Source organism: Muntiacus reevesi, chromosome 16 (assembly GCF_963930625.1).
Source record: "Muntiacus reevesi chromosome 16, mMunRee1.1, whole genome shotgun sequence".
In the NCBI taxonomy this organism is placed as follows: Eukaryota; Metazoa; Chordata; class Mammalia; order Artiodactyla; family Cervidae; genus Muntiacus; species Muntiacus reevesi.
This window is the reverse complement of record NC_089264.1, coordinates 62,329,116-62,334,774: the sequence shown is the minus strand read 5'-3', so window position 1 is coordinate 62,334,774 and position 5,659 is coordinate 62,329,116.

Here is a 5,659-nt window from a genome sequence, read left to right as displayed (position 1 = left end):
TCACTCAGTGGTGTCTGACTCTCTGTGACCCCATGGGACCCCAGGAAGGTCCCTTTCTTCTTTTTTTCTGTCTTACTGCAAGAGCTAGGACCTCCAGTACAATTTGGATACCGCTAGAATATCTTTGCCTTGTTCTTGGCTTTAGGGGGAATATCTTCAGTGTTTTCATCATTAGGTATGATGTCAGTTATAGGGTTTTTTTCCTTTTTTTTTTAATCGGGTTGAAGAAATTTCCTTTTATTCCTGATTTGCTAGAAGTTTTTATTGTGAATAGGTATTAAATTTTGTCAAATGATTTTTCTACATCTGTTGAAATGATCAGATTGTTTCCTCACTTTATTAATATAGAGAATTTCATTGTTTTTCAATTTTTAATTTATATTTTTCATTTAAGTTATGAAGTTGACTTTTTTGTATATTAGTTTTTTGTGAGTTTTGTCTTTGAGAATTGATCCTAAATATTTCAGATTTGCAGATATGAACTGTCAGAGAGGTAATAACATCAGCCTTGAAGTCTTTCTTGACCACTATTTTATCTCTCCCACTGCTGTATTCAGAAATACAAATATTATTGGGTTAGTGTAGGGCCAATAGCATAGAGTAATGTTTCTTTAAGTGTAATTTAGGAACAGCTTGAAATAGAATTATTTAAGGTGCTTGATAGAATTGTAGATTCCTGTGCCCCATGACATTCACACTCTGAGAGCAGGACCAGGGAATCTGTACTTTACACGAGATTTATAGGTATCATTCATCCTAAATTTAGAGAACCACTGCTTCATAGTTAATTATGTTCATGTGTGTGGGTACACAGTGTATCTTTCTGATATTTGATATAAAAAAGATACTGTTCTGATTTTGCAGATGTAAAAACCAAGGCTGAATAAGGTTAAAAATCTCACTTGAGTTCATTCAACTAATAAATGGTAGATTTTGAACCCAAGTCAGACTACTTCCTGGGCATTCATAATTTATATTCCAAATTAATTTAGCATCAGGTTTGTCAGTCATTTACTTTGCTTTATCTAAGTGAAGTTTTTGTTTTAGTCTTTTATTTTAACTGGAGGATAATTGTTCTACAGTGTTGTGTTGGTTTCTTTGTGAAGTTTTTTTATTGCCTTACTTAAGTGAGAAAATTTTGTTATTCATTTAAAAATGAAAGCTAAAACTTTGTAAAAGCAATTGCTTCATTTTGATGCAAAGATTCATGTTTGAAAACCAACAAAGGAATGAATTCTCTAAAAGCATATTTTGTTTTTTGTCCAGATGTCTTATTAATCATCCTATGATACCAAAAAAAGTTGAAAACTATATGGCTCAACTATTGTTGATCAAAATCAACATTTGTCAAAATCAACTATTGCTGACATTAAAAACCCTTTCTCAAACTACAAATTTTGCCTTTAATACATAAAAAACTTTAATGTAAAATTTCAAAATAAAATATTAGCAGCTAAAACTCAATACATATGAAAAGAATAACTTAACCATAATCAAGGAGATTTTATTCCATAACTATTAAAATAATTTATTAATAGAGTTCACTATATTAATAGGGAAAATTGAAAGGAAAAATATGATTATTTCTATAAAAGCAAGGGAGCCTTAATAAAAATTAACATTCATTCCAATTTCTAATTATTAAAAATTAATAAAATATGAATAAATGGAGATTTTGCTACCATGTATCAAACTTTTAAGTTAGCAGTCAGTAATATGCTTAAGAGTGAACCTATAAAACATTCTCATAAAGCCAAGAACTATACTAGGTGTCTCTTAAGATAGTTTTAATATCAGAATATCAAGACTGTTACTTGTTATGTTCTGGAATTTTTAGTCAAGATAACAAGACATCAAAAAGCTAAATACCTCATGAAAAAGACAAAGAATAATTTGTGTAAGTTCTATGATTTCTTTACTGAAAGCAGAAATTATTTAGCATAAAAACTATTAGAAATATTTTTAATTATTTACTTTTGACTGTAAAGGTCAGTTAGGTTGGCTGGTATAAAATAAATAAGTAAATAAATATTTTTTTATGATACAGCAAAAGCAATGGGAAAAAGGGAAAAGCAAGGGGAAAATGTCTTGACTGTCATCTTGATAGTAACAAAAATGCAAGATATCTAGAAATTAATAAAAATATAGAATCTGTACATAGAAACTTTTTCAAAAGCATAAACAAAAAAATTTTCTAACTTTTTCTATAATTTTCATGCAAACTCCACCAAAGCTTTATGGTTGACCAAACAAATTTTGAACAATAACATTTCAAGCTAGTAGGGGAAAGATGGACTATTGATTATTGATTTAGTGTTATTTAGACTATTGACTAGCCATTTAGAAAATATAAAGTTAAATCCCTACCTCACACCTTACACCAAAATAAATTTGATAGATTAAAATTTAAAAGTGAAAAAGGAAACCATAGAAACAGTGGAGAAAATGTGTTGATAAATAATTTTAAGGTCTAGAGTGGAATTTCGTGTATTTTATTTTTATATTTATATATTTTTCTTTTTTCTAGAGTGAATATATATTAAAAAGTGATTGTGTGATATAAAAAAGGTTTTTTTCCTATATAGAACACTTAGGCCAAAAAGAAATTATGGGAGAAGGGAAGTGATTCTTTGTTCTTCAGGTGCAAGCAAAGTTCAGGTTTGGTTCATTCTGACATGCTGGATAATATTATTTGTCCTATTTAATCTTTTTTACCCACACACAGTTTTCCCTATGTTGAAATGGATGAAATAATCATATGTTCTTCCTTTACTGATCATAAGGTACAGGATCTCCCAGAAAGAGTGGCCAATGATGACAATAGGAAACCAGCATGCTGTAAATACGACCAGAATGTACATGTTAATGCTGCGAGGGGTCAGTGAGGTAGTTCTCAAAGTGGCTGTTTCTTTCTTTTTTTTTTCAGTGAGAACATCATTTTTTTTTCATTTATTTTTATTAGTTGGAGGCTAATTACTTTACAATATTGTAGTGGTTTTTGTCATACACTGACGTGAATCAGCCATGGAGTTACACTTATTTCCCACCCCAATCCCCCCTCCCACCTCCCTCTCCACCCGATCCCTCTGGGTCCTCCCAGAGCACCAGGCCCGAGCACTTGTCTCATGCATCCAACCTGGGCTGGTGATCTGTTTTACCCCAGATAATATACATGTTTCGATGCTGTTCTCTCTAAACATCCCACCCTCGCCTTCTCCCACAGAGTCCAAAAGTCTGTTCTGTACATCTGTGTCCCTTTTTCTATAAAAATTTCTTTAAAATTTTAAATTTTAAAATTTTAAATTTAAAAATTTCTTTAAAAATTGCTTTATATTTAAATAAATATGCACACTTTTATTTACAAGCATCACAAAAATCCTGTTTACTACTTTTTGACTACTGACTGCTAGTTATTTTCATTAGTTGTACGAATAGTAGGGTGAAATAAAGTATTTATTGCCATCCTCATTTGAAGATGTAACATTTTAAAGAATGAAGGGTATTTTATACATTTTCTCACATGAAATGGTGTCTTTTTTTAATTTTTGCTTTCCTATTTTATTCATAACAAAGACAAGTTTCCCAACAAAACCCAGAGATCAGTGGTAGAAAAATAACAAAGGAAAAATTCCCAGTCTATGTAATAAAAACCTAGGAGTGCAGGGAAATTGTGGAGGGGGTGTTGTGGGGGGAGCGGAGGGATGGCTAGATGACCAGCCAGGCAGCAGAAGATGGAGGTCTGGGATCTGCTGAGGTTGTCTAGCGTCCCAGTCTTTCTCTCACCACACTAGCCTTCTTTGGGTCTTCATCAGCAGGACCACAGCAAGTAGCATTAAGTACAAGAACTGGTGTTCTTGGAGCCCATGAACAGATACTGGGTTTTTGTTTGATCGACTGGAAAAAACATACAGCTTAAAAGTTGAGAATTGTATTTTATTTGGGGACATTACTGAGAACTATAATCTGAGAGGCAACCTTGCAGATAGCCATGAGGGATTGATCCAAAGAGGTAGGGAGGGAACAAGGATATATATAGGAGTTTTTGCTGAAAAAAAAATGAAAGAAAATCATGTCATCAACTATCAAAAGATTGCTGCTAATCACAAAAAAACAGACTTCTAAGTTAATGACTTTAGTGGTTTTCTGTGTATGGGAAGTGTCCGGAGTCTGGGCTCACTGAAATCACTCCTTTGCTATGCATCCTAATTACCTGGGACCAGTGGCCTGTTTTCTCCATCCTGAACGCCCTCAGGGTGTACCTGCTCCAGTTGCCCCAATGACTCAATGGCTTGATGGCGGGCAACATTCATGTGTTGTTTACTAGAGTGGCAGGCAACATTCTTTGTTTATTGAAATAGCAACATTTAAAAAAACCCACAGTTTCCTTTTTTTTACTGATACCTAGCATTTTATTAGTGGGGAGTCTTGGTCTGGGGGAGGAGCTGGTATGGACACCTCGTGCCCATCTAGGCTCATTTTTCTGGATATCAGATGTTGTCAGTATGCACCTTTAAAGGAAGCATCCTTAGGGATGAAATCCTGGCAGGGTAGCTCTGTGGATACCAAGCAGCAGGGCTGAGGGAGGATCCTGGACACAGCTGGGCCTTGGGGCAGCAGAGCTTCAGCCAGGGCCCCCACGCCCATGGTGGGAGAGCAGGGGCTGTCCCCGCTCAGGGCACACTGTCCGGGCCCAGCAGGAACGGGTTTCCAGCTGAGTCTCTGCAGCACACTGGAGCCCCAGAAAGGAGCTTGGAGTCGGTCATGACTGCAGGGCGTCACCATGGAGCTAGTGGCTAAAAACCCACCTAACCCATGTAGGAGACATAAAAGGCGCCGGTCTGATCCTTGAGTTGGGAAGATTCCCTGGAGGAGGGCATGGCAACCCACCCCAGCACTCTTGCCTGGAGAATCCCACGGACAGAGGAGCCTGGCAGGCTACAGTCCATAAGGTCAAAGAGTCGCTTATGACTGAAGCAGCTGAGCATGCATGCTCCTCTGGGCGCTAGCAGAACACTGGGGAAGAAGGCAGAAGCAGAACTGCCTGCTGGCCACTCACTCTGTGTAAAGCTGGGCTCCAGCCGCCGCAGCGTTGGGCTTCTGTGTTCTTGGTGTTTTCCTGATGCCTTATCTGGTTGTATAGAAGCTGAGTGGTATGTGTATCAGAATAACACAGGAAACTTGCTGAATTGTGGATCAGTCGTATCTTTATTCACTCCAAAGTTTGAATCCCACTTGAGACTCATTGTTTTTTTCTGAATGCCTGTAGAAATTCACATCTGATTACACCCATTTTGGTATTTTATTTTACAGCTTTCTATTTTTACTTCATTGCCGGGTGTGTATGTGAAGTCCCTATAGTTTTGTTCTACACTTACATCATCTAAATATTTCAAAGTTAGGGTAAATCCAAATTAAAAAATGTTCTACACTTCTAGCACATTTTTGAATTTTAAAAAAATACACAAACACCTATCTAATGGTAATTAAAGTATTAGACCATTACTATATTCTATTAAAAATAATTTCTACCTATAACTAGAAATAAGATTGTTAATACAGCCTTGGAAGAATGATAGAGTGAAACTTTGGATTATGTTTGTAAGTATATAAAAAGTCTTCCTGCTAACAAGATGTTTTTCTCCCAGATATTAAACTAACC